Source organism: Rhinoderma darwinii, chromosome 1 (genome assembly GCF_050947455.1).
Source record: "Rhinoderma darwinii isolate aRhiDar2 chromosome 1, aRhiDar2.hap1, whole genome shotgun sequence".
NCBI classification, from domain to species: domain Eukaryota; kingdom Metazoa; phylum Chordata; class Amphibia; order Anura; family Rhinodermatidae; genus Rhinoderma; species Rhinoderma darwinii.
Genome location: NC_134687.1, coordinates 233,363,943 through 233,386,378, shown reverse-complemented (window position 1 = coordinate 233,386,378; position 22,436 = coordinate 233,363,943).

Below are 22,436 nucleotides of genomic sequence, written 5' to 3'. Positions count from 1 at the left end.
ACTGTGCCCGTTGGTGTGAGTGCCCCCATGCACAGTGCCCCTGCTAGAGCGTGCCCCTGCTAGAGCGTCCCCCCATGCACAGTGCCCCTGCTAGAGCGTCCCCCCATGCACAGTGCCCCTGCTAGAGCGTCCCCCCATGCACAGTGCCCCTGCTAGAGCGTCCCCCCATGCACAGCGCCCCTGCTAGAGCGTCCCCCCATGCACAGCGCCTCTGCTAGAGCGTCCCCCCATGCACAGCGCCCCTGCTAGAGCGTCCCCCCATGCACAGTGCCCCTGCTAGAGCGTCCCCCCATGCACAGCGCCCCTGCTAGAGCGTCCCCCCATGCACAGCGCCTCTGCTAGAGCATCCCCCCATGCACAGCGCCCCTGCTAGAGCGTCCCCCATGCACAGCGCCTCTGCTAGAGCGTCCCCCCATGCACAGCGCCTCTGCTAGAGCGTCCCCCCATGCACATCGCCCCTGCTAGAGCATCCCCCCATGCACAGCGCCTCTGCTAGAGCGTCCCCCCATGCACAGCGCCTCTGCTAGAGCGTCCCCCCATGCACATCGCCCCTGCTAGAGCGTCCCCCCATGCACAATGCCTCTGCTAGAGCGTCCCCCCATGCACAGCGCCCCTGCTAGAGCATCCCCCCATGCACTGTGCCTCTGCTAGAGTGTCCCCCTATGCACAGCGCCCCTGCTAGAGCGTCCCCCATGCACAGCGCCCCTGCTAGAGCGTCCCCCCATGCACAGCGCCTCTGCTAGAGCGTCCCCCCATGCACAATGCCTCTGCTAGAGCGTCCCCCCATGCACAGCGCCCCTGCTAGAGCATCCCCCCATGCACAGCACCCCTGCTAGAGCGTCCCCCCATGCACAGTGCCCCTGCTAGAGCGTCCCCCCCATGCACAGCGCCTCTGCTAGAGCGTCCCCCCATGCACAGCGCCCCTGCTAGAGCGTCCCCCATGCACATCGCCTCTGCTAGAGCGTCCCCCCATGCACAGCGCCCCTGCTAGAGTGTCCCCCCATGCACAGCGCCTCTGCTAGAGCATCCCCCCATGCACAGCGCCTCTGCTAGAGCGTCCCCCCATACACAGCGCCCCTGCTAGAGTGTCCCCCCATGCACAGTGCCTCTGCTAGAGCGTCCCCCCATGCACAGCGCCTCTGCTAGAGCGTCCCCCCATGCACAGCGCCTCTGCTAGAGCGTCCCCCCATGCACAGCGCCCCTGCTAGAGCGTCCCCCCATGCACAGCGCCTCTGCTAGAGCGTCCCCCCATGCACAGCGCCCCTGCTAGAGCGTCCCCCATGCACAGCGCCCATGCTAGAGCATCCCCCCATGCACAGCGCCCCTGCTAGAGCGTCCCCCCATGCACAGCGCCTCTGCTAGAGCGTCCCCCCATGCACAGCGCCCCTGCTAGAGCGTCCCCCCATGCACAGCGCCTCTGCTAGAGCATCCCCCCATGCACAGCGCCCCTGCTAGAGCGTCCCCCATGCACAGCGCCTCTGCTAGAGCGTCCCCCCATGCACAGCGCCTCTGCTAGAGCGTCCCCCCATGCACATCGCCCCTGCTAGAGCGTCCCCCCATGCACAGCGCCTCTGCTAGAGCGTCCCCCCATGCACAGCGCCTCTGCTAGAGCGTCCCCCCATGCACATCGCCCCTGCTAGAGCATCCCCCCATGCACAGCGCCCCTGCTAGAGCGTCCCCCCATGCACTGTGCCTCTGCTAGAGTGTCCCCCCATGCACAGCGCCCCTGCTAGAGCGTCCCCCATGCACAGCGCCCCTGCTAGAGCGTCCCCCCATGCACAGCGCCTCTGCTAGAGCGTCCCCCCATGCACAATGCCTCTGCTAGAGCGTCCCCCCATGCACAGCGCCCCTGCTAGAGCATCCCCCCATGCACAGCACCCCTGCTAGAGCGTCCCCCCATGCACAGTGCCCCTGCTAGAGCGTCCCCCCCATGCACAGCGCCTCTGCTAGAGTGTCCCCCCATGCACAGTGCCTCTGCTAGAGCGTCCCCCCATGCACAGTGCCCCTGCTAGAGCGTCCCCCCATGCACAGCGCCTCTGCTGGAGCGTCCCCCCATGCACAGCGCCTCTGCTAGAGCGTCCCCCCATGCACAATGCCTCTGCTAGAGCGTCCCCCCATGCACAGCGCCCCTGCTAGAGCATCCCCCCATGCACAGCGCCCCTGCTAGAGCGTCCCCCATGCACAGTGCCCCTGCTAGAGCGTCCCCCCCATGCACAGCGCCTCTGCTAGAGCGTCCCCCCATGCACAGCGCCCCTGCTAGAGCGTCCCCCATGCACAGCGCCTCTGCTAGAGCGTCCTCCCATGCACAGCTCCCCTGCTAGAGCGTCCCCCATGCACAGTGCCCCTTCTAGAGCGTCCCCCCATGCACAGCGCCTCTGCTAGAGCGTCCCCCCATGCACAGTTCCCCTGCTAGAGCGTCCCCCATGCACAGCGCCCCTGCTAGAGCGTCCCCCCATGCACGGTGCCCCTGCTAGAGCGTCCCCCATGCACAGCGCCTCTGCTAGAGCGTCCCCCCATGCACAGCGCCTCTGCTAGAGCGTCCCCCATGCACAGTGCCTCTGCTAGAGCGTCCCCCCATGCACAGTGCCCCTGCTAGAGCGTCCCCCATGCACAGCGCCTCTGCTAGAGCGTCCCCCCATGCACAGCGCCTCTGCTAGAGCGTCCCCCCATGCACAGTGCCTCAGAGCGTCCCCCCATGCACATCGCCCCTGCTAGAGCGTCCCCCCATGCACAGTGCCCCTGCTAGAGCGTCCCCCCCATGCACAGCACCTCTGCTAGAGCGTCCCCCCATGCACAGCGCCCCTGCTAGAGCGTCCCCCCATGCACAGCACCTCTGCTAGAGCGTCCCCCCATGCACAGTGCCTCTGCTAGAGCGTCCCCCCATGCACAGTGCCTCTGCTAGAGCGTCCCCCCATGCACAGTGCCTCTGCTAGAGCGTCCCCCCATGCACAGCGCCTCTGCTAGAGCGTCCCCCCATGCACAGTGCCTCTGCTAGAGCGTCCCCCCATGCACAGTGCCTCTGCTAGAGAGTGCCACCATAAACCCTGTGGGATGAGTTGTATTTTTACATTTCACCATTTTTGGTTGTATATATTATATTGATTAAGGCCTCATGCACTTCCATGATTTTCGGTTTGACCGGCCGCAGTGTCACCCGCGGGCCGCCCGCAAATCGTGGGCCGTGTCCATTATTTTCTAGGAGCCTAGACCGCAGAACACGGCCGTAATAAGACATGTCCGTTCTTTTTGCAGTCCAAGCTCTGCGGCAATGCACGGACTGTGGAAACCACGCTCGTGTGCATGGGCCCATAGAAATGAATGGGACCTCCATTCACCCAGGGATTTTCGGGAGAATTGCGGCCGCAAAAGCACGTTCGTGGGCATGGGGCCTTACTTTTGATTACAGGCACGGCCGTGTGTATGAGGCCTTATCCCTTGCTATGAAATAATATATTATTTACATGTTTTAAGTCAAAGAAGGTCTATACAGTCCAGGTAAATAATTGCGAGTGCGTAAAATGAAATAACCTTTCTCCTTGCTTTTATGGTGAACCGAAGCATAGGTCTTGTCAAACATGGCTAGACTATAATCTATTTTGTATCTGTTATACAAACATTACATGTAGACATTATGCAACTGTGATCTGGTTTAATAATTAACTACACAAAGATTCCTCCAGCTATTAATGCTGTCAATTTAGAACTGTAGCAGACTGGAGTGTGTGTGGCAATAATAATGAGCACAATGCCGCACTTCTGCCAGTCATTTCGTTACTAGAACATAAATTTTATTACAAGTGAATCTAATGGGGCAGATGTATGAAGACAGAGTTAGAGGAAGCAACATAGTGTGCGCTGCAATCCCCTACACAAGTATGCCTGTTGTGGAATGCACTCTTTTTCAACAAAAATGTATCTCAAGCATACATTATACCATCAGGTATAACTATCAATTAATCAGAATACCAAAAATATACCTGATATACAAATAACGTCAATAGAAAACGAAATAACAAATATAAATCTTTATTATCCCATAAGGGAAAAATTACCCACAAAATACATACATTTAAAACACAAATAATTAAATACACCCCGGATTGGAATGTCCAACATATCCCATAACAATAGCCATGAAATATTACAATGTTGTAATGCTATAAAGTATTGCCTGAAGATCAGAAATCTAGAATGATCAACTAGCTATGGCATGAGTATTTCATATAACTCATATGTGGATATGTAGAGCCACATCAATATCTGAATTGGCTATTTATTTACCTGGGGTGGACATGATGAAAGCTACCCAATCCGAGGACCACCTCGACGCGCGTTTCGCTTCCTTCGTCAGAAGGTGAATATGCTAGTTGTTTCCCCTCTTTAAGTACAGGCTCAAATGAGGTGATGTTAATCGGTGCATGACAGATCACGCCCATCTCCATGCGTCAGACCATCCGCGTCACGGCCGGAAGTTGTACCTGGAAACCAGGACTCGTTCTCAAACCTAATTGACAACTTCCGGTCTGGCGCATAAGAGATCACGCGACCCGCACGCGCTCGCATCAAGTACCCAGTGAGTAAAACAAGAATCATATTATCAGTAGAGGGAAAGTGTCATCTATAGTATCGATTTATAAAGCGCCGAAAACCCATATACATAGATACAGAATTACTTAATATATATCATTGTGCCTATATCTACCCATAACACAGGAATGCTAATAATTAGCTCTAGAAAAATGCATAAATAAATAAATAAATATCCAATCCATGACTGTATAAATACTTCAATAGCTAACTTATATGTCCAAATTTCTATATACAGTCCCAAAAATAATCAACCAAACCATCACTAAAACCATCACTAAACACTGCATCACCTATTGTTCCATATAAAATAAATAGATATGAATAATTACCATAGATATACCAATATTAAACATTACACCGTGTGTATATATATATATATATATATATATATATAAAAACCCAAAGTAATAAGAGGACCATCAAATAACCAGACCAGACCCACAATCATTATAATAAATATAAAGTGCACAAGTGTAAGTCAATGGGTTCGTGGATGATCATCCCGATCAGAGAACCAACCTGCGCCCAGGAATTACGGGCTCCGATCAAGATGAGCATCCCGGATCCATCGATAACGTGAATAATATTTTATACACATAACATAAAAATCTCATAAAAGTACATGTGCAAACTATATAGTGAGATTAGAACAATATTCCAGTTCATATAATAAAAATACAAATTATATATTAAAAATAAACACATAATATCAGAACACCAATATATGTAGTTCATCCTAAAAGTGAAACACACAGTGTATACAGATAAGTTATACATATATATAGAAACTACATACACATATACAATAAAAATACATTCTACATTAATACAAAGACCCTAAAATATAAATACAAATAGAGACTGACAAAATATTACACATACAGCCAAAATAAATACATTAGCCCAATTATATCAACACTTAACAATATATATGTATATAAATCTCCCACAATCTCCATATTATATTAAAGACTAACAATATAAAAAATATATCTATATATAAATATATCCACTACCCATATCACTACATTTATATACACAAAAAGACATATTTATAAAAAATATATATATGGACAGCCATGTACATTTTCCAAAACTTCATATCATTTATATGTAGTCATTAGCACTGTTCCGTTTAATTCAGAATCTTCTGTGTTCACTTTTTACAAAAATCCGATAACTTGACACTAGCAACAAATAAAAACAGCATTAGTCCTAAACAAAATAATTACAAAAAGGATGCAAAACTTTGTGATTCATTCAAGCCCTTTGGGGACAATGTATCTAACGTGACAATCCATTTCATTTCCTTTCTTAAAAGGTTTTTCACAATATCCCCCCCACGGTTTCCAGCATAGATACGGTCAATTCCCTTTACTTTCAGCATTCTCCAATTACTGCCATGAAACTCCTTGAAATGCCTTGCAAGAGGTTTACTCCTATCACCAAAAAGGATATCATCATCCCCACATATATTGGTGTACTGATATTATGTATTTATTTTTAATATATCATTTTTATTTTTATTATATGAACTGGAATATTGTTCTAATCTCACTATATAGTTTGCACATGTACTTTTATGAGATTTTTATGTTATGTGTATAAAATATTATTCCCGTTATCGATGGATCCGGGATGCTCATCTTGATCGGAGCCCGTAATTCCTGGGCGCAGGTTGGTTCTCTGATCGGGATGATCATCCACGAACCCATTGACTTACACTTGTGCACTTTATATTTATTATAATGATTGTGGGTCTGGTCTGGTTTTTTGATGGTCCTCTTATTACTTTGGGTTTTTATATATATATATATATATATATATATATATATATATATATATATCTATATACACGATGTAATGTTTAATATTGGTATATCTATGGTAGTTATTCATATCTATTTATTTTATATGGAACAATAGGTGATGCAGTGTTTAGTGATGGTTTTAGTGATGGTTTGGTAGACTGTAGACGTTGATACTGGCGTTTTGCGGGTACTATTTAATGAAGCTGCCAGTTGAGGACCTGTGAGGCATCTATTTCTCAAACTAGAGACTCTAATGTACTTGTCTTGTTGCTCAGTTGTGCAGCGGGGCCTCCCACTTCTCTTTCTACTCTGGTTAGAGCCTGTTTGTGCTGTCCTCTGAAGGGAGTAGTACACACCGTTGTAGGAAACCTTCAGTTTCTTGGCAATTTCTCGCATGGAATAGCCTTCATTTCTAAGAACAAGAATAGACTGTCGAGTTTCACATGAAAGCTCTCTTTTTCTAGCCATTTTGAGAGTTTAATCGAACCCACAAATGTAATGCTCCAGATTCTCAACTAGCTCAAAGGAAGGTTAGTTTTATAGCTCCTCTAAACCGCAAAACTGTTTACAGCGGTGCTAACATAATTGCACAAGGGTTTTCAAGTGTTTTCTAATCATCCATTAGCCTTCTAACACAGTTAGCAAACACAATGTACCATTAGAACACTGGAGTGATGGTTGCTGGAAATGGGCCTCTATACACCTATGTAGATATTGCATTAAAAAACAGATGTTTGCAGCTAGAATAGTCATTTAGTACATTATCAATGTATAGAGTGTATTTCTGATTACTTTAATGTTATCTTCATTGAAAAAAAACTGCTTTTCTTTCAAAAATAAGGAAATTTCTAAGTGACCCTAAACTTTTGAACGGTAGTGTATTTAAAAAAAGGCCCAGACAAAATGTGGAATTGTTATCAAAGACTGCAAAAAAAGTCTAAATGGCATAGAGAACCTGTGATGACGGTGTTTATAGAATTCAAGGTAACCTGACATATCTGAGTGGGAATGTAAGCAAAATTACCTACCCATATTGTTGCTCCTGCACCGTGGAGACACCAACCCGACGCGCGTTTCGGCGGGATGCGACCACCCCCGGACTAAGGCATCCCGCCGAAACGCGCCTTCAGAGATGAGAGGGAGATCGGTGGGGGAGAAGGCAGCAGGAGCCGAGAGAGAGAGGCAGAAAGACACACAAAGACACTGTTGCATCTTCTAGCAAGTGTTCTATTTTATCCCAGTGCTGGATTCACAGTTAGGCCTCGTTTACACGAGCGTGATATACGTGCGTGCGACGCGCGTGCTTTTCACGCGTGTCGTACGCACCTATATTGGTCTATGGGGGCATGCAGACAGTCCGTGAGTTTTGCTCAGCGTGAGTCCGCTGAAAAAAACTCACGACATGTTCTATCTTTGTGCGCTGTTCGCGCATCACGCACCCATTGAAGTCAATGGGTGCGTGAAAACTACGCATGCCGCACGGAAGCACTTCCGTGTGAACTGCGTGATTCGCACAACAGCTGTCAAACTCTGAATGTAAACACGTAAACCACATGCTTTTCTGTTTACAAACATCCAAACAGAGTGTCATAATGATGGCGGCTGCGCGAAAATCACGCAGCCGTGCATCATACACTGATGACACACTGAGCTGTTAAGTGCCTTTTGCGCACGCAAAACGCCGCGTTTTTTGCATGCGCAAAACGCACACGCTCGTGTAAATAAGGCCTTATACTGCTCATTTCTGCTGTGTGATTTTCACTTCCTTATGTGTGCTGTGTATGGGACAAATGATAGCAGCTAGGCGCCATCCACTAGCTCAGGAAAAACTGAGAACTAGACATAGAGCCTGCAGAGGGGAATGTCATATATTGGCCAGAAATAGTGTTATTCGTCATGTACATACATTTGACAGCTTATTATGAAAAGTCACCTGAAAAGTTATGTATGCTTCCACACTAGCATCATGGCTTCTATTTATAATGGAGCCATGACAGCTATGCCAGGATAGATTTTCAAATGGATGTAGGGGATCCCCTTACGAACCCATTGACTCTAATAGGGTTCTTCAGGTTTCCTGTAGTTTTAATGGCAAGAATAGAGCTGCAGACATAAACATACCAGAAAGATAGGAAGAAACACCAATGGAACCAAGGAACTGTACTAGAAACAAAGCCTAACATAAATAGTCTGGACAAACAAAAAATAAATATTACCAAAACATTTAAAAAATACATTGTTCACAAAAGAAATTATTAAAAAAATTATTTACATTTTTTATCCTCTGATTATGCTCCTTTAACCCCTTAATGACCAGCCTATTTTAGACCTTAATGACCAAGCTATTTTTTACGTTTTTGAATCGTCGCATTCCAAGAGCTATAACGTTTTTTATTTTTGCGTCGACATAGCTGTATAAGGTCTTGTTTTTTGCGGGACAAGTTGTATTTTTTAATAGCACCATTTTGGGGGACATATTATTTATTGATTAACTTTTATTAACTTTTTTTTTGGGGGGGAATAGAAAAAAATTAGAAATTTCACCACTCTTTTTTGTGTCCTAAATCTACGCCGTTTACCGTGTAGTATAAATAACACAATAAGTTTATTCAGCGGGTTGTTATGATTGCAGCGATACGAAATTTGTATAGATTTTGTATGTTTTACTACTTTTACACAGTAAAAACGCTTTTTTTTCAAAATTATTTGTTTTTGTGCCTCCATATTTGAAGAGCCGTAAAGTTTTTACTTTTTCGCCGATGCAGTTGTATGAAGGCTTTTTTTTTTGCGGGAAGACTTGTAGTTTTTATTGGTACCATTTTGGAGTAGATGCGACTTTTTGATCACTTTTTAATCACATTTTTTTAAAGTCAGGATTCACAGAAAACAGCAATTTTTCCATAGTTTTTTATTTAATTTTTACGACGTTCACCGTACGGGTTAAGTAATGTAATAGATTTATAGCCGGGGTCGTTACGGACGCGGCGATACTAAATATGTGTAACTTTTTAACTGTATTTTGGTTTTTTAATAGTAAAGCAGTTTGTAAGGGGAAAAAGTGTGTTTTTCATTTTATTTTCAAATTTTTTTTTTATTAACTTTATTAAACTTTTTTTTTTACTTTTTTACTAGTCCCATTAGGGGACTTCACTATGCGATCCTCCGATCGCTATTATAATACACCGCAATACTTTTGTATTGCAGTGTATTACTGCCTGTCCGTTTAAAACGGACAGGCATCTGCTAGGTCATGCCTGCGGCATGATCTAGCAGGCATTCATTACTGGCAGACCTGGGGGCCTTTATTAGGCCCCCGGCTGCCATGGAAGACACAGAGACTCGGCGATCGTATCGCTGGGTGTCGGTGGGAGAGAGAGGGAGCTCCCTCCCTCTCTCCAAAACCACTCGGATGCAGTGCTCGCTATTGAGCACCGCATCTGAGGGGTTAAACGGGTGAGATCGATACTGATATCGATCTCACCCGGCAGAGCAGGGACTCTCCCAGCCCTCAGCTGCCTCTAGCAGCCGAGAGCAGGGAGATTTGACAGCTCCCTGCTCTGTTTACTTATTACGTAAAAAGTCTATGGCATCGGAATAAGGCCTGTTAGTGACCGACGTAAAAAGACTATGGGCCGGTCACTAACGGGTTAAATAAAAATCTGTTGTTTTTCCAACATTATTTAATAGCAAAGTATCCCTGAACTCTACATATGTGTTATTTGGCTGTCCTCTGTTGTTGCAAATATTACACGTGTTAAAATAGCAGTTAAATTCCATAGCCTTAGCATTTCACAATAATTTATCTCTTTTAATGCTGGCAAACATGTCCACTTTTGTAATGATTAGAAAAAACAAAGGTACATTGAACTTGCCTGTGCCAGCCTTGTATATTCTTTATTCACAACATTGACTGGGATTCTGTGGGATATGTGTGGTTGTATTTATTAAATGTATATAGTTCTCATGTTGTTTTAAAGATACAGCAATTAATAAAGCATATGGGAGACCTATCCTGAAGAGACATATACATCGTTTTAGCCTTTCATCTCCTAACCTTATTTTTTATACATAGGCTTTTTAGAATTTTCCACATATATTATATGGCAATTCTTCACCATCCCGCACTGTTTTAGGGTCCAAAATCCAGCTTTTCCCATGTTTCTTCCACTTTCACTACCACTCTCCTCAAACCAGAAAGTGAAGTAGCACACAAGAATGCTCTATGTAACTAATGTCGGCATCTTGGAATGCAAATCACTCCTGCATATATACCCCACATCTCAGCTGTCACCATATTATATAAACCAGGAGCGTAGCTAGGGGGAGGCAGGTGGGGCATGTGCCCTGGGCGCAACTGGTATGTAGGGAAGAGGGGGAGCCGCAGAGCAGCCGTAGCAATCCGCTGCTGCAGCCGTCCGACATACAGGGCGCCTATTAGCAGCGATCAGCAGTTTTGATATGGCTGCTCGGCCGCAGTCCCATCCTCCCATGGCCCCCTGCTTCAACGGGGCCCGTGTCGCATGCACATTCCATTTGTGGGCCGCGCTGCACGGGCCCCCTCATGCCCGGTGTCGTCGCTAGTACCGGAGCCGTTGCTAGCGACTGCTACATTAAATTGCATCTACGTCCTCAGGACGCAGATACAATTGAATATTATGGTGGAGCAGCTCCCTGCTCCGCCATCACTAGGCTACAGGCCGCCTTAGGCCTGCAGCCTATAAGACGCCGGGACAGAGTCCCACCGCAGGCCAGTGTGATGACTTCAGTGGATCACGCCGGCCTACGCAAGGGTCCCGCTTCGGCGTGAAGCAGGGAATGGGGCTAGATAAGTATGTTTTTTTATTTCTTTCTATAAGGGGGTGATATGTGGCACCATCTGCAAGGGGGTGCTATGTGGCACCATCTGCAAGGGGGGCTATGTAGCACCATTTGCAAGGGGGCTGTGTGGCACCATCTACAAGGAGGCTGTGGCACCATCTACAAGGAGGCTGTGGCACCATCTACAAGGGGGCTGTGTGGCACCATCTACAGGGTGGGCTGTGTGGCACCATCTGCAAGGGGGGCTATGTGGCACCATCTCTAAGGGGGGCTGGGTGGCACCATCTACAAGGGAGGGCTTTGTGGCACTATCTACAAGGGGGGGGGGGCTGTGTGGCACCATCTACAAGGGAGGCTGTCTGGCACCGTCTGCAAGGGAGGGCTGTGTGGCATTGTCTACAAGGGGGGCTGTGTGGCACCATCTGCATGGGAGGGCTGTGTGGCATCATCTGCAGGGAGGGCTGTGTGGCACCATCTATAGAGGAGGGCTGTGTGGCACCATCTACAAGCTCCCTGCTCCGCCATCACTAGGCTACGGGCTGCGTTAGACCTACAGCCTATAAGATGCCGGGACAGGGTCCCAACGCAGGCCGGCGTGATTGCATCACTGGATCACACCGGTCTAGGTAAGTTTTTTTTATTTTTTATTTCATTCTACAAGGGGGGGGTGACGACTATACGGCACCATCTGCAAGGGGGGCTATGTAGCAACATATACAAGGGGGCTGTGTGGCCCCCATCTACAAGGGGCTGTGTGGCCCCATCTACAAGGGGGGCTATGTGGCACCATCTGCAAGGGTTGGCTGTGTGGCAACATCTACAAGGGGGCTGTGTGGCCCCATCTACAAGGGGGCTGTGTGGCCCCATCTACAAGGGGGGTGCTGTGTGGCACCATCAACAAGGGGGTGCTGTGTGGCACCATCTACAAGGGGGGTGGTGTGTGGCACCATCTACAAGGAGGGCTTTGTGGAACGATCTACAAGGGGGCTGTGTGGCACCATCTACAGGGGGGGCCTCTGTAGCACCATCTACAAGGGAGGGCTGTGTGGCACCATCTGCAAGGCGGGGCTGTGTGGCATAGTCTACAGGGGGCGCTGTGTGGCACCATCTACATGGGAGGGCTGTGTGGCATCTGCAGGTGGGCTGTGTGGCACCATCTGCAGGGGGGCAGTGTGGCACCATCTACAAGGGAGGGCTGCCTGGCATCATCTACAAGGCGGGCTGTGTGGCACCATCTACATGGGAGAGCTGTGTGGCATCATCTGCAGTGAGGGCTGTGTGGCACCATCTACAAGGGGGGTGCTGTGTGGCACCATCTACAAGGGGGCTGTGTGGCACCATCTACAAGGGGGCAGGCTGTGTGGCACCATCTGCAAGGCGGGGCTGTGTGGCATCGTCTACAGGAGCACTGTGTGGCACCATCTACATGGGAGGGCTCTGTGGCATCTGCAGTTGGGCTGTGTGGCACCATCTACAAGGGAGGACTGTGTGGCATCATCTACAGAGGGTTGCTGTGTGGCACCATCTACAAGGGGAGGCTGTGTGGCACTATCTAAAAGGGGGGGCTGTGTGTAGCGCTGTCTACAATAGGAGGCTATGTGGCATTATCTACAAGAGGGGCTGTGCCTTCCTTGGCTCCGACTACATGCCCCAGTCCTGGACTGGAATTCTGGAGAGGTTCTCCAGTGGGGCCCTGAGTGTCAAAGCCGATGCCTGGTGCAGATTCGTTCGGCTCAGCCTTCGCTGCCTCGGTCATTGGCAGGATCGCTGGGTCATTATGCTGCATTTTCGGACGTCTTCAGCAAGAGGGAGGCGGAGACATTGCCTCCACACCGGGCGTATGAATGCCCTATCGAGCTGACTCCTGGTGCATCCCTTCCCCGTGGTAGGGTATATCCTCTCTCTTTGCCAGCGACTCTGTCCATGTCCACCTATGTGAAAGAGAACTTGGAGAGGGGCTTCATACGGAAGTCTTCCTCCCCGGCAGGAGCCGGGTTCTTCGTCAAAAAGGATGGTTCTCTTCATCCTTGTATTGACTACCGAGGTCTCAATCAGATCACTGTGAAAAATAAATATCCGTTGCCGCTGATCTCAGAACTGTTTGATCGTATACGTGGTGCCATAATTTTTTCCAAACTAGACCTGCGTGGGGCTTACAACCTAGTCCGGATTCGCCAGGTGATGAATGGAAGACTGCATTTAACACCCGTGATGGACACTATGAATATCTAGTAATGCCCTTCGGCCTGTGTAATGCTCCCGCGGTCTTCCAGGAGTTTGTTAATGACATTTTCCGTGACCTCCTCTATGTTTGTGTAGTAGTCTACCTTGATGATATCTTGATTTTTTTCTCCAGATCCTGTGACTCATCAGAGACATGTCCGTCAAGATTTGCTGCGGTTAAGGGAGAATCGTCTGTACGCTAAGTTGGAAAAGTGCGTGTTTGAAAAAGATGCTCTACCCTTCCTGGGCTATATCGTCTCGAATCGAGGTCTCGAGATGGATCCTAAAAAGGTAAAGTCTGTTCTGGAATGGCCACTCCCTCAAGGCTTGAGGGCCATACAGCGCTTTCTGGGATTCGCCAATTTTTACAGACAGTTTATTCTAAACTTCTCCTCACTGACTTCTCCTAACTCTAACCTAACTAAGAAGGGCATGAGCGCCAAGGTGTGGACTCCTGAGGCAGAGTCCGCATTCAATAGCCTGAAGGTTTCCTTCACGTCAGCCTCTATCCTCCATCATCCAGATGTCTCTCTACAGTTCTCGTTGGAGGTGGACGCATCCTCTGTCGGTGCTGGTGCACTCCTGTTCCGGAGAGGCTCCAAGGGGAAGTCAATGGTATGTGGATATTTTTCTAAGCGCTTCTCTTCCGCAGAACGCAACTGCTCGATTGGGGAGCGGGAGTTACTGGCCATCAAATTGGCTCTGTAGGAGTGGAGACATCTACTAGAAGGCGCAGCTCATCCCATCCTGATTTTTATGGACCATAAGAACCTTAACTATCTTCAGACGCTATCCACTATCCTTTTTGCCATGATTAAGAGCAACACGCTTGCTCGAAACGCGTAGGCCAAGGTCATCCAGCCCGCTATATATACACCCTGAGACTGCGTCTCCGTGTAACTTTTAACCATTTTTTCAATAAAATTGGGAACAATTTTCCTTTTTAATCAAACACAGCGCTGGATTTTCTCTTTCTTTTTCCTGATATCTTCAGACGGCCCAACAGCTGAACCCTTGTCAGGCCAGGTGGTCACTGTTCTTTACCAGGCTCCAGGTTTGAGCTCCATTACCGCCCGGCCGACAAGAATGTGAGGGCCGACGCCTTGTCCAGGTCTTTCGAGACAGAAGACACCATGGAGATTCCACAGAACATGATTAATCCGTCTTGCATTGTCTCTGTCAATCCCCTGCAAGTTGGGGACATTCCTCCAGGGAGGTGTTTTTGTGCGCCTGGCTGACCATGGAAGAATCCTCCGCTGGGGACACTCCTCTAGACTGGCAGGTCACGCGGGACCCATTACACTCGGGATCTGATTGCTCGTCATTTCTGGTAGCCCACGCTGCCCAAGGACATTATGGACTTTGTTTTTTCATGTTCAGTATGTGCAGCCAACAAGGTCGCTCACTCCAGACCTGCTGGTCTGCTCCAGCCATTGCCTGTGCCCAATGCCCCCTGGCAGCATATAGCTATGGACTTTATTACGGACCTGCCTCTCTCTGCCGGATGCAGTACTGTCTGGGTGGTGGTGGATCGATTTTCTAAGATCGCCCACTTCGTTCCTCTGACCGGTCTTCCTTCTGCTCCTCTGCTGGCCGAGCTGTTCATCCAATACATCTTCCGCCTGCACGGCTTGCCGCAGCATATTGTGTCTGATTGGGGGGTTCAGTTCACCTCGAAGTTCTGGAGAGCCCTCTGCGGACTCCTGGGTATAAAGTTGGACTTTTCCTTGGCCTACCATCCTCAGTCCAATTGTCAGGTCGAGAGGATCAATCAGTTCTTGGAGAACTACCTACGCCACTTCATCTCCAAACAGCATGATGACTGGGTGCAGTTGCTTCCGTGGGCTGAGTTCTCTTATAACAATCATACCAGCGAGTCCACACAGAAGACACCATTCCTTATTGTCTTTGGCCAGCACCCACAAATTCCACTCCCGGTCCCTGTTACATCCGAGGTGCCAGCTGCTGACATGGCCTTTGGGGACTTTCTGCAGATCTGGCAGCAGAATCGATCATCCATCCTGCTGGCGGTCGACCGCATGAAGTGGAAGGCGGACACAAGGAGAAGAGAACCCCCTCAGTTTCTTCCTGGCACGAAGGTCTCGCTGTCCTCCAGGAATATTCGACTGAGGGTGCAGTCGTACAAATTTGCTCCCAGGTTACTCGGTCCCTTCGAGATCCTGCAGCAGATCAACCCTGTCGCCTAGAAGCTTCGGCTGCCTCCTACCCTCAAGATTCCCAACTCCTTTCATGTTTCTCTCTTGAAGCCAGAGGTTCTGAACCGCTTTACCAAGACTCCAAGCCCTGCGGTTGCCTCCAGCGGCCCTTCAGACACCTTTGAGATCTTGGACATTAAAAAAGTAAGAGGAAGAACCTTTTATTTAGTAGATTGGAAGGGGTTTGGTCCAGAAGAGAGGTCCTGGGAGCCAGAGGAGAATCTCAATGCTCCTACCCTCATTATGAGGTTTCTCTCTCGTTCTGGTCCCAAGAGGAGGGGGCGTAAGAGGGGGGATACTGTAACGTCCGTGGTCGCTGACCACAAACTCCTTCCATCCAGTCGACGCCCTTCTCTCAAGAGATGTTTGCACGTACGGCCGTCCTGCTCCACTGTGACCACCAGTGTGCGCTCACGAGCTCAGTCCAGACTTGAGAAGCCAGAGCACAAGCATATTTGTGATTGAGCTAATTGGTCCAGAGTACCCTGGGCTATAAGAAAGTTCCAGCCCCATCCTCCCACGCCTGAGCTTTGTTGTTGTATTCCTAGTCTGTCTTGCAAATGGTCCCCTAGTGTTTCCTGCTCCCAATGTTTCCTGTTCCTGTAACCTGTATCCTGATCTAGTGCCGTGCTTAGCTGTAGCCGTGCTGTGCTGTATACCATGCCTGTCCTGCTTCTCCACGCCTGACGTCTACCTGCTGCCTAGTTCCTGCCAAGCCTGCCTTGCTACTGTCCGAGCTACCACAGGTACCCTATATAAACTATAGACTCTGACCTGCGCCCTGTTGGCCAGCTGCCATACCGCCAAGGCGGTACGGCCCAGTGGGTCCACGAACCCTACGTGACAGCATGTTGGATTTGTCAGAAGTGTCTGGCGGCAACTTGTCTCCTCTGTTCTAGGCTTAAAGAGAGTGTCCAGGCAGGGGCGGTTTTTCATACTGATGACCTATCCGAGCACCAGAAGAAATGCAGTGGTCAGTGTCCTAATCAGATGGCTCCGGTCACATTATTGCGCCGGTTCTTCAGTACTGCAGCTCTGATCAAGTGACAGGAGTCATCTGCTTCTGGCACTAACCACTGAATAACTTCCGTTGCATGGAGGCAGCAGGAACAGCTATTCTGTGGATAGGTCATCAGTATGAAAAACCTCCTCCTGCCTGGGCAACCCCTTTAGGTGTACATATAAAGCCTAAGTAAGCCCTCTAGAGCCTTGTGATTTGGGGATGCCAATCAACAGGAAGCCAGAAATCTCATGCAACAATGTTCTCATGGCATGATGTAATTGGAACTGTGATTTTGTATTTCAAAAATCTGAAGCAACATTGAAGTTTTGTGACCTGTGCTGAGGCTTCATGCTTTTAAATGTTCACAAAACTACTGCCTATACATTTGCATATATCTGCTAGTTACATACATAGTTACATAGTACGATCGAAAAAAGACATATGTCCATCAAGTTCAACAAGGGATGGGAGAAAGGGAAGGGATGGGAGAAATTATAGAACTTTGTTTTACCCCTATTGATCCAGAGGAAGATTTAATCCGATTTACTAAGTCTTAGCAATACATTAGTCTAACGATTGCTGGTTCAAGTCCCCTAGGGGGGCTAATGAAATGTGTAAAAAAAAAAGTTATATAAAGGTTTTAGTAGTGTAAAAAAAAAAATTATATATTAAAAGTAAAAAAAAAACCTTTTTCCTCTAAAGTAATGTAAAAAAATTTAAATAAACAAAATTAGCATCTCCATGTCCGTAAAAGTCCGAACTATTACAATGTACCATTATTTAACCCGCACGGGAAACGCCGTAAAAATGTAAACCGCCAGAATCTCAGTTTTTTGGTCACTTTATATCCCATAACAGATGAAATTAAAAGTGATAAAGAAAATCTAATGTAGCCCAAAATGGTACCAATAGAAACTACAGCTTGCCCTGCAAAAAAATAAGCCCTCATACTGCTCAATGAACGGAAAAATAAAAAAGTTATGGCTCTCAGAATGTGGTGAAAAAAGCACAAATTTTATTTTTAACAATTAGTTTCTTCCTTGTAAAAATAGTAAAAAAAAAGTATATAAATTTGGTATTGGCGTAATCGTATTTACTGGTAGAATAAAGTTAACATGCCATTTTTACCGTACAGTGAAAGCCAAAAAAACAAAACCCCTCAAAATACTGAGGAATCACAGTATTTTTCTATTCCACCCCACAAAGAATTTCCTTCCAGTTTCCCAATACATTATATGGAACAATACATGGTGCCGTGAAAAACTACAACTCGTCCTGCAAAAACAAGGCAACGTATAGCCTTATCAACAGAAGTATAAAAAAGTTATGGCTTTTGGAATGTGGAGAGGAAAAAATGAAACCGAAAATCCCAAAAATGGCTGTGACGGCAAAAGGTTAATGACCTTCTATATTTGCTTTGTTTTTGCCTCTGTAATGGCCGCGGTCACAGACCGCCGGCATCTCTTACCCTCTAGCGTCTGCGACCGCAGACCGATGAACTCCAGCCATTGTCTCCCTCTTTGGAGATGCCAGCACACGCGGCTGCTCTGCACCACTGTCCTTGCTAGGGTGCACACCTATAGGCTATATTCACACAGTTTTTTGCAGGCAAAATTTCTGCCTAAAAATTCCGTTTGGAAGTTTGAGGCACACTTTCCTATACCTGCACGCCGATTTTCGCTGCGTTTTTCGCCTGCGGCCATTGAGCGCCGCGGACATAAAACGCAGCAAAATACGCTTTCTCTGCCTCCCATTGAAGCCAATGGGAGGTCAGAGGCGTATACGCCTGAAGATAGGGCATGTCCCTTCTTTCTCCCGTGAGGCGATTTTACCGCTCGCGGGAGAAAACCGCCCCCGCCTCCCATTGAAATCAATGGGAGGCATTTTCTCTCCTTTTTTGACGAGTTTTGCGGCGCGGTTTCTGCGTCAAAAAACTCAGTGTGAACATAGCCATATAATGCCAACGCACCCTGGATTATAAAATGAGCTCTGCCCTCTTCCTCCTTGCCTGAGCGTTGTTGTGTCTGCCCATGTTCGTTATTGCAAATTTTCCCTTAGTTGTATCCTGTATCCTGTGTTCCCGTATCCAGTAATTGTGTTTGTTCCGGTGCGAAGTATAGTGTCGGAGTCGAACTCATCATCTGTGCCAAGTCTCTGCCACGCCAAATGTCTATCAAATCTTCTACCCAGGTACTCTTGTCTTAAAGACTATTATTGACTGTTGTTTGGCCAGCTGCTACCCCGCTACGGCGGAACGGCCTAGTTGGTCCACATACCCCATAGCCGTGACTGCCTCTCTGTCTTTCAGCAGCCACATTTATTATTTTTATTTATTCATTGACGTGGCTGTATAAGGCCTTGTTTTATGCGGAAGAAATGTTATTTTTTTTCTTCGTGGTTTGGAGGTAGAAAAATTTTACTTTGTAAGTTATATAATTGATTTTTGCGGCAAATTATAGGAAAAAGCGATTTTAAGCATTGCTTTTCTTGTTTATTTTTTATCCCGTTCACGTATCACTTTTAATAACCTATTAAAATAATTCTTTAAGTTATTACGCCCATGTATATACCTAATATGTGTAGGTCACATAGATACCTAATATGTGTAGGTCACATAGATACCTAATATATGTATGTTTTTTGTTTTTATGTAATGTATGGGCAATAAAATACATTTTACGCTAAATAATGACTTTTTGTTTAAACATTTTTTTATTTTTTTATTTATAATTTTTGTTTCATTTTTCTTATCCCATGAAGAGAGAACTTTATTTACAATTTTATTTTTTACTTTTAATGTATTAGGATACTCTTCTATGCTACTGCATTATTCAGTACTGTGAAAAAAATTGATCCAGGTGTAAACATGCCTAACGTACAATTCTTTCTACTTTTGCAATAAATATTGCTTAATTTCCTGATGACTGGGACATTTTTACACAAACACATTTCCCTTCTTATCTAAAAAGCACAGATCTATGGTTTCCTTTTTTAATAGATATAGTATGTTGCCCCAAATGTACATTTATTAGACCTTAGGCTGTATTCACATCTGCGCTATGAACTCATAGAGCAGAAAAACCTAATTCAATGCTATGACGGATTTGTCACATAGTAACATAGTTAGTACGGTTGAAAAAAGACATATATCCATCAAGTTCAACCAAGGGATAGGAAAAAGGGTGTTCGGAAACGTCCGTCACTTTAAGGTTGTCATGACTACTACCCAAGTTTCTGGGTCACCCTGCTTTGAGATGCAGAGCCAATCTCATTTCTCTGTCTGCTACCTATCAGAGCCAAGGGTGGAGTATTTGAGTCTGCTCAGTTTTCTCATTGCTGCTTGTGAATTCCTTGTGTATGCACGTGTCGGTTCAAGCCCCTGGTTACACCCTGTATCACCTTGACTATTTGGACTCTTTGAACTGGACCTCGGCTTTGTCTTTGTATTAACCCTATGCTCACTGATTTTGTCATTGTGCTTTTGGCTGGTTTTGACCTCTGCACTCCTGGTAATCTTCTGTTTTGTGGTTTGGACTTTTAGTCTCTCCTGGTTGTGTACTCTGTCTGCTTGTCTGGTTTCCATTCTGGTATTGCCTGCAATTGCACCTCCTTTCGAACAATTAATTCTGCAAAAGCAACCTGGGTTAATATGCAACCAAATCCAACCTACCTTGCGGTGGGCTCTGGTGAAAACCATAGAGTAGCCTTAGACTCTGCTCTCCAAAGTGGTGATGGACTTGAGGTAGCTGATTTACCTGCACGCTTGATCCGGACAGTCTACAGCTGCCTGTGGGGAATTGCTTGTATATCAATTCCATAAACTTGCACTCTGTGGAATTGCTGAAGTACTGATTCCTTGAGAAAGGGAAGGGATGAAGCAAAAATTTTACATGACAGACAACGACGGCGGCCAACGAATCCCGTTGACTTTAGTGGGGTTTGTTGAGTTTCTGTTTTTTTGTGGAATCTGAGACGGAAGTTCCTAACGGAGCTTACAACGCAGATGTGAACACAGCCTTATATTTCCTAATTTGCATTTGCTTGCATGGATACTTGTAATTTTGTGTGGACATACTTTGGATGATGTGGACTTTATTCTATTTTCATTGTGATCTATTCTTTTATTTGTTTGCTGTTAAACTGCTTGTCATTGTAAATAGTTCAATACACAGGAAATGGAGCTAGCACCCACATCAATATCATACGTACTTTTTATTGTTGCTGCTATATACATATACTTCCAGTAGATTCCGCATTCCATTGATCCAGTGTTGTTGTGATGTAAACAAAGGTTTTCAAGTGCCAAGGTGGTCTGTCATTGAGTCATGTGGCTTTTGGTAGCATCATGTAACAATAAGTGACATTTGAGAGGATAATGAGCATGAATCATTGATCATATACACAGAGTTTCTGTATTTAGTGGTCTTTTTATTACCAGGTGAATATTTCAAAAGGTCTTAACCCGTTAGTGACCGCCAATACGCCTTTTCACGGCGGCCACTAATGGACTTTATTCTGATGCATATGTCTTTTCACGGCGCTGCATCAGAATAAATAAACAGAGAAGAGAGACGTTAAATCTCCCTGCTCTCAGCTAGAGGTAGCTGAGGGCTGGGGCATCCCTGCTCGAACGGGTGAGATCGATATCAGTATCGATCTCACCCGTTTAACCCCTCAGATGCGGCGCTGAATAACGAGCACCGCATCTGAGTCGTTTTGGAGAGAGGGAGGGAGCTCCCTCACATCCCACCGACACCCAGCGATAAGATCACCGAGTGTCTGTGTCTCCGGCCCCCAGGTCTGTCTTTAGTAAATGCCTGCTAGGTCATGCCAGTTTTAAACGAACAGGCAGTAATACACTGCAATACAAAAGTATTGTAGTGTATTATAAAAGCGATCGGAGGATTGCATATTAAAGTCCCCTAGTAGGACTAGTAAAAAAGTAAAAAAAAAAGTTTAATAAAGTTAATAAAAAAAATTGGAAAAAAAAATGAAAAACCCACTTTTTCCCCTTACAAAATGCTTTACTATTAAATAAAAACCCCAAATAAAGTAAAAAAGTTACACATATTTGGTATCGCCGCATCCGTAACGACCCCGAATATAAAGCTATTACATTATTTAACCCGCATGGTGAACGCCGTAAAAGATCATTTAAAAAAAAATGAAAAAATTGCTGTTTTCTGTGAATCCTGCCTTAAAAAAATGTGATAAAAAGTGATTAAAAAGTCGCATCTACTCCAAAATGGTACCAATAAAAACGACAACAAAAGAAAACCCTTATACAACTGCATTGGCGGAAAAATAAAAAATGTATTGCTCTTCAAATATGGAGACACAAAAACAAATAATTTTGAAAAAAGCGTTTTTACTGTGTAAAAGTAGTAAAACATACAAAATCTAAACAACTTTGGTATCGTTGCAATGGTAACAACCCGCTGAATAAAGTTATTGTGTTATTTATACCACACGGTAAACGGTGTAAACGGGTAATAAATTATATGTACCCCAAAATGGTGCTATTAAAAAATACAACTTGTCCCGCAAAAAACAAGACCTTATACAGCTATGTCGACGCAAAAAGTTATAGCTCTTGGAATGCAACGATGGAAAAACGTAAAAAATAGCTTGGTCATTAAGGTTTAAAATAGGCTGGTCATTAAGGGGTTAAATTATTAGAACCCAAAACAACCATTGCAGTATGTTATAAATCTCATTATACTAGTTTTGAACTATAATCAGTCAGGCATCTTTTTACCATGACAAAACAGTCAT